The sequence below is a fragment of the Marmota marmota genome, unplaced genomic scaffold (genome assembly GCF_001458135.2).
Source record: "Marmota marmota marmota unplaced genomic scaffold, marMar, whole genome shotgun sequence".
NCBI lineage: Eukaryota > Metazoa > Chordata > Mammalia > Rodentia > Sciuridae > Marmota > Marmota marmota.
The window spans coordinates 256,138-264,358 of NW_025999899.1; the positions used below are offsets into that span (position 1 = coordinate 256,138).

Genomic DNA, 8,221 nt, shown 5'->3' on the forward strand with positions numbered 1-8,221 from the left:
CTTTGCTGAGACTAGCTTTGAACTCCTGATTCTCCTGTCTCAGCCTCCTGAGCCACTGGGATTACAGACAGGTGCCACCACACCCAGCCTTGTTGATTTCCTTTTAATCCATTAGTGAAAATAGATTCTTGATTAAGCACTTGAGATGACACCATGGAATTAGGAGTTATTAATAATACTCCTAGACTACTCAAAATATCTCACCCCTTTAAATTTACCAGCAAAGTGTCAAGGACATAAGGTTTAAAAAGTCCTGTATTGCCATCCTTATCTCCCCATTGGAGGTATATGAGCACTCTGAACTGGCTGAGAGATCTGTCCAATCCCTTCTAGACTGGAAGGTGCAGTATGCAAAGACCAATTTGGGGGCCAAAATCTGCCAAATATGACTGATTTATCTGCTCCTGTATCTATTATGCCCTTGAAAATTTTATAGTTACTTTTAGGGTCCAATAGAAGGTGCTTAACTAATTGAGCCCAATAAGTTCTGTATGGGGACCTGGAAGTCTGAATTTCTCCATGTCTGTTCTCTTGCAGAACAGCAAGGCAAGAAAATGATTTATACAATTGTATCTTTTTGGAGAAAGTTGAATAATGGAATTTGTTTGAACAGTAATCTTAATTTCCCCATTAAAATTTACATTTGGAACACCAGTCATTCCCCTTTTGAGTTATATGGCTTCTTCCCAATATTAAACCTATTGTATCTGGTGGCAATGGTTCATAAGTTCCTGTAGGAACTAGCTGTGGACCCATCTCTGGAGTCAGTATGAATTCTGAGGCCCGGCAGAGCTCCAAGTTCCCAGTTCCTGAGCGTAAAATGTCCCGATGTATCATGAGACTGAACCTGTGCATAAGGAGGATGGTCTAGAATGAATGATTGATGACCTGGAGCCAATAGCTGTTGCCCTTCTGGAGCCAGTTGTAATGCCCTCATTGTTTGGGGGGGGGGGGGCAAAGCTGGCCCCGAATCCAGTTTCCCTGCTGCATAAATGGAGGCATCCATTTATGACATGCTGTTCACAGCATTCCCACACCATGGCAAGGGCAGAAACCCAGTGCCATGGGTTTCTCTCAGCCAGTTTGGAGTGCTCATATACCTTCAATGGGGAGATAAGGATGGCAATACAAGACTTTTTAAAGCTTATGACTGCAGTCTCTCACCATGTGCCTTACTTTTCCACAATTAAAACACTGCCTTTGGTAATGATTTCCTCTAATGGGGCTCATAGAACCTGTTTTAATGCAGCAGGCATGGTTAAACCTTGAGATTAGGCCTGTCCTACATCTGCCCCAAAAGTGGATATAATCTGAAATGGATCCCTTTTTATGATGTGATTGAATTACCTCCTGGAAAACTTCGTTAGCATTTTCAAAAACTAGCTGCTTAACTAATATCTCAGAGGCATTTGGGCCTCTGACCAAGTGCTTCACAGCTTGGTTTAAATGCACTACAAAATCTAAAAAACTCTTCTGGTCCCTGCCAGATCTGACTAAAATCTAGTTTTTTTTCTCCCTTAGTGGGTAATTCTCTCCATACCATTTGACACATGCATTAATCTGATTATAATCTTGTAAACCATAATTTAACTGTTGTTCCAAATCAGTAAATGGTCACATCCCAGTCAATATGTCTACTGTAATTATTTCCATGCCTTCTATTAGTTTCTGCCTGCTTAGAGCAGAAATCCATCCAGTTAGACTCCACAGCAGATCATCGCCTCCCAAAAGGCATGCTTTCACTAGTGTTACCCAGCCATGAGGTGGCTAAGCCTCCTTACACACTGATTCTATCAGGCTTTGAACAAAAGGTGAGTTCAGGCCATATGTGGGGCAAGCAAATTTTAATTCTTTAATGTTTTAAAAGAAATGGAAGTATGAACTCGTCCACATTGGTTTTGCTCATCTAACTGCTCAAAATTGGAAGTAATTTAAATTCGGAGATATCTTTTCCCTCCTGTAATGCAATTCTGAGGCCACGTTGCAATGGAGACAGGTTTGTGGCAGCCATGTTTGAGGCTGTGAGCCTTAGCCTTCCCCCCTGCCTTTTTTGTGCTATGAGCCATGAATTGCTCTGGCTGTGCCCACAGACTGTTTCCCTCACTCCATTTTGCTATGAATTAAGCATGCTTTGGTTCTACCCTAAGTCTGTCTCTCTGACTTTCCCGAGCTACAGATGGGGTGTGACTTTGTTCCACCCTTAACCTTTCTCCCTATATTTAGTGTGTTAGGTTACCTGTAGGCAAAGAAGTCCCAGGAGCTGGGAAATCCTGTTTGCTAGGCCTAAGACTTTTAATTTCATCTCTAAAGCCTGTAAATCTCCTGAAGACCCTCAGCTGATGTCTTGTTTCAAATATAAACAAATCTCTATTATAGTCCAAATTGTTTCTACATTTTCAATTGTACTTCTAGGCAGGTCAGCTGAGAAACATCCTTCATGTAGCTCCCTGCCCAGTCTTTCCTCAAATATGTAAATCAAGCAATTCCTCTTCACAAAACGACAGGCAGATTTCCCTAATCATTTCTAAGAACTGAGTGACCTGGGATCTTTTTATATCTTTTCCCTTTTGTTTTATTGTTGTCTTCAGAATTGAAAAATAAATTTCTTTCTCTGAAGACAAGGAGTTCCCCCTGCTTAATGTCCCACAATAAAGAACTTCCTCTCTCCTCTTTCTCTCAATATACTAATCCACAATATGCTAATCCATGCATGAGCTTTTCCTGTGAGGGCCAAATACCCTCTGGTTAACTTTTAATTCCATACGATGAGAATCCTTGTTCCAGATGCCAGTTAAAACCCACGTCCTGTGTGGGTGGTGTAAAGGGGGTTCCCTCCAGTGGAATGGGCTGGCTGGGAAATAAAGACTAAGAGAAATAAAATGATGAAATAACCACAGAACACAGAAAGTAGTTTCAAAGCAAGCAGAACAGGCAAGCTGACCAGACGGATCCAGCTTCTAACACTCAAAAGAGCCCATATCTGCTTTATTTAAATCAGAAGATATCAAAGAAATTCTATAGAATGTTCTTCACCAAAACAGGTTATACGTGGGAGCAGGTAGACTGCTCAGTTCCTAACGGGTTACACCCATCTCTGGTGCAACTATGGGGGGACTTTCTGGCAGAATGGAAGAGAGGGTCACATGCATTGGGTGGTCTGTCACCACAGGAGAGCCACAGCCAGACCTATTTCCTCCCTGACTTCCATGCCAAGAAAAGGTCTTCATGTATTTCACAGATGGCTTCTTGGATTTGGTGCCATGAACTGCCTCTCTTGGAAGTGGACTTAAATGTTCAATGAATGGCAAATCGGCCTACCACTTCCAAGAAACCTTGTAAGGGCTAGCCTATATTTTGATTCCCATTCTCTGCATCTCCCCATTCCCATGGCTGGGAAACCTGGGTGCTGAGCTTTCCTCCACATAGGCTTAAGTATCCCCTTGTAAATTCCATTCTGCACATGCAGGGGGACTGAGGTGGGGGTAGGGCACCACATTAACCCCTTCACTCTCTTGACCCTGCCTATCCATGGAGGCACTTACATGAGCAGCTGTGAATACTGGAATTTATGCAAGGAGCCACCCAATGAGGTGCCCTGAAATGTAATACTTTTCTCATTTCTGGTGGTTGCCTCATGCCTGGAGATAGTGCTGTGAGGCATACACCTGGTGAACCCTATTATTTTACCATTTGTCTGAAAGCACATGAAAGAGAATAAAAAATGATAAACTGGAGGGGGCAATACTTTATTTTTAGTTGTTGATGGAACTTTATTTTATTTATTTATATGCTGTGGTGAGATTTGAACCCAAGGCCTCATACATGCCAGGCAACTGCTCTACCACTGAGCCACAGCCCAGCCCCACAGTCTGGACTCTTATCTCTCCAAATAAAAATGAATTTTTACAGCTTTTACTTTTTACAGTGTCCCCCATGAGTTAAAAGTTTTAACCTACATAACTAGATCCTGACTGTCTGAAGGGCATACCCACAAGTTCCATTGATGGAATCACCTTAATTGTACCCTCTGTAACCAGTGGCCTTTTTGCATCTAGAAAATGAGTCCCCACAGGAGCGCCAAGTCCTCAATGTTGCAGTAATTCACTTGCAGGTCAGCATGGGGAAAAGAAAGAAGAAGCAGAGCAAGCAAAGCAGCAGCAGGAAAAAAGGTCCTTTATTGTGTACAAGCAATCTTTTTATAGTATTGTGAACAAAGAAGGCAGCCTTCCAACATCAATAAATCAGGTCTTTCAGCTAATTAAACATAGCATACAGAAGTTTTACTTTCTAATCAGAAGTGACCCGCTTCTCATGGCTAATCTATTTTCAGCCCGGAGTATGTTGAGCTCTGCTCTTTGTTAAGAACAGATAATAAAATTTTTCTCAGTGCCCTCCTAGCCCACTTGGCAGAACATCCCGTTTGCAGGCAAGTCCTCCCAAGGACAGCAGACACCTCATTTTCAAGCATGTCCGTTGTTACCTTATCTAAACCTTGAAGGAGCCTCTCGTTTGCGAGCAGGCCCTCCCAAGGACAGCAGACACCTTGTTTTCAAGCATGTCCGCTGTTACCTATCTATACCTTGACAGAATATCCCGTTTGCAGGCAGACTCCATCAAGGACAGTAATAGTAACACAGTCACATCTGATTCTCTACACTCGAAAAACAATAAAGTTGTGCATCTTCTGGAGGAAAAATGTTGGCCAGTCATCATGAAGATCTGGGTTTTGTATGGTTTATCCAAACCTTGTCCTGGGAAAAGCTACTATTGCAGGCAAGGTAATAGAAGAGTGGGGCAGGAGGACAGGTAAATAACCAATTCCTTCATTCCAGACTCTGAAAGGGAATAATGAGTTGGGGCCATGTCATCATATCTGGCTACCTCCTGCTGGAGTGGGCAGAGTAGGGGATCCCATGTCAGAAATCAGGAAGAATATAAGGAGGTAAGAGGTATTTTAGGCTCTTACATAGTCCTACATCAACATTTTATTAATTGTTTGACCACCTAGAGAAACTTCTGTTAGAAAATTTAAAGTAATCTTTACTCTTATTTGTTTACCTAAGTTAGATTGAACTTCTTTTTTAATCATGTGAACTAAAGTTATTTGGATCCATTTTTCTTTTAAATTTTAATTTATGATGCTCATTTATCTATATGCCAATTTTGATATCATGTGCATGACATATGGACACCTGCACATATGTAGACATGACAATACACAGGTGTGCATGCATACACGAAACAAAGAAAGACCTTGTATCTTTTTGTAGGCAGATTTCCACTGCAATGCTACAGATGTTTATTAAAATCTATTAGTTTGAGAGATAACCCTTGTAAATTGGCCTCTGAACAAAGCAGAGTGTAAAAAAAAAAAAAAAACAAGAGAGATGGAAAAAATAGGACTGCTCAGAAAAACATATTAATCTAGGTGCACAGGATGAAAATGTGAATTCAACATAAAACCAGGAGTTCAAAAATATAGAATTTTTAAAAAATTAGGGGGGAAAATAAAATGGCCAATAATTACTCTAATAAAGCAGCATGCAGTTTATTTGGGGGCTCATATTAGTCAGTTCAGATATTGAAAGATTGAAAGAAACCTCTGAAATATTTGGATAAAAATTCTCAAGGAAAAGAAGACAATGGCTTGGATTTAAAGTGGCACTTTTTTCCCCCTCTGGTTCCAAGTCCTGTAAGCTGGAAAGGCATCCACCATTTACATTTCAATGTAAGATTTCCTGAGATCTGGCAGAAGCCAAGGGAATCCACTGTTTGAGTTACACCTCATGCCTAGAGCATTTGAACCATTTTTATTCCCCAGTTGCTAATCAGGCCAGGCTTGCAGAAAACTATTAGGCATCTCCTTTATCTAAGCTGTGATCATATCATTCCCTACTATTACTTTTGAGGGTGAGGCTTCCCTTTGAACAAAAATAAAGAGAACAGAAATATGGGCACCTTTGCTGAGAAAAATGTTTCTTTGGCTAGGGGACAACTTCCCGATCCCAGAGTGGTCATAAGTCCCCTTACCCCTTTTTGTTTTGTTTTGTTTTTTTGTTTAATGTAGTTGTAGATGGATGGCATGCCTTTATTTATTTAATGTGGTGCTAATGATGAAACCCAGTGCCTCACACATGCCAGGCAAGTGCTCTGCCACTGAGCTACAGTTCCATCCCCTGAGTTTTTGTCTTTCCTTCCATGTACTCTGGCTGGGGCCTCACTCAGAATGGAGTATATTAACTTTCTAATAACTATTTCAATTTAAAAGAGGGCATTTGTATAAGCACAAAATAATGGATGCAGACCTCAACAGATCCAGGGAAGTCATTTATTGTTCTTCGAGAACTCATTTTCTAGATGCAAAAAAAGGCCATCCATTACAGAGGGTATTTTGGTTTTATAGGGTAAAATTAGGGTGATTCCATCATTGGAACTTGTGGGTACGCCCTTCAGACATTCAGGGGCTAGTTATGTAGATTAAAACTTTTAACTCAGGGGGGAGCAGCTGTAAAAGGTTAAAACTGTAAAAACTGATTTTTATTTGGAGAGATAAGAGTCCAGATTTGGAGCTGGGGTTGTGGCTCAGCGGTAGAGCATGTGCCTGGCATGTGTGAGGCCCTGGGTTCAAATCTCAGCACTGCATATAAATCATCAATGGCGGTATCAGTGCAGGACCCTGGATTATCCAAAAGGCAAAGGGTCTTGGCAGGGCATTTCGAAAAGAGACTGGAATTGGTCTTAACTTCTCTGAGGAAAAGAAGGCCCAGGTTGCATGTGGGACCAAAAATGACATAAAGTGGCCTCTGAGTTGGAGTTCTCATGAAGAGAGAGGAAAAAAAATGGAGTTTCATTGGAATGGGGAGGGGTAAAAATAACCTAGAAAACATCCCGTTCCCAGTTAGGGAACCAAATGAAAGCACCTGAAAGAGAATACAAAAAGAAACAGAAAAATGGAGGGAGACCTCATGGACCAGTGATGCTTTATTCAACACTGGAGAGGCACATCTTTGGGGGCAAAATGGCAGAGGCAGGTCATCATGAGGGTCTGGGTGTTTTTTGTTGTTGTTGTTGTTGTTGTTGTTGAAACCTGAGAACATTTTGCACAAAAATCTCTCAATTTGACATAACATAGCCAACATTAGAAACCCCCGTGTTGCCAAAAAAAAAAAAAAATCCTCACCAAATGAAAGTTAATAAAAGTGTGTCCATCTATGCCCATTACACCAACAGTGTCCATGATACTAGTTGATAGGGGGGTGTCTCATATCAAAGGAACCATCATCCAGGCCTGTGGGAGAAGCCATCTTTTCAGACCTATATCTTCAGGCCACAGAGCAGCCACAACTGCACATGGCCTTCTGGTGCCGGGACTTCTCCTCACGTGACACTGCCATGGCCTTCTGGACCCTTTGGATCTCTTGGATAAGCAGGGAAAAGGCTTCCTCCACACCTTGCCGGGTCTTGGCTGAGGTCTCCACGAATGGGGCCCCCCCCAGCTTTGGGCCAGGGCTACAGCAGCAGCATGAGCATCTCCAGTGGTGGTCACAAGGTCACACTTGTTGCCCAGCAGGACTAGGGGCTGGGGGTGGCGAGGACTCCAGGTGGCCCATATCTGCTGCAGCTGGGTCAGAGATGAAGGATCATCAAGAACAAAGACACCTAGCACACGTCACCAACTGCCAAACACTTGTCACGCAGGGCCCTGTGAGTTTCCTGCCCTGCAGTGTCTAGCACTTTCAGAATATAACCCCCACGGTCCAGGGCCACCTCCTTCCAGAAGGAATATTGGATGGTGGGGTCATGGTCTTCCACAAAGCACTGGTGGGTCATCTGGATGGTCAATGCACTCTTGCCCACGCCACTTGCACCCACCACCACCACCTTGTACTCAGGCAGTCGCTTGCCAACACCTTTGCAGTGTGACCAACCCTCTCAACTCTCCTTTGAGCTAGGGCTCCATGTGCTCAAAGACATCAGGCTTTGTTGGCAGTTCCATGCCCCCAAACAGGCAGCTCAGGGAAGAGAGAACAGCAGGCTCTGTGTCCTGAAGAAGCGATGCACAGGGAAGCAGCGGGCGGATCTGGGTTTTATAGGGTTTAGCCAAGCCAGATGTTGGGAGGAGTTACTTTTGGTGGGCCATTTTAGGGCCAGGTATTAGGAGGAGTTTAGGGTGGGGCAGGAGCACAGGTAGGTAACCATATACTTCAATGTCCATGTCACC

General features: G+C 42.9%; 1 pseudogene; it reads right to left on the reverse strand.

The window, feature by feature from the left end:
* Positions 1-7,322: 7,322 nt before the first annotated feature.
* Positions 7,323-7,996, reverse strand: LOC107159387 (annotated as a pseudogene).
* Between the last annotated feature and the right edge of the window lie 225 nt (positions 7,997-8,221).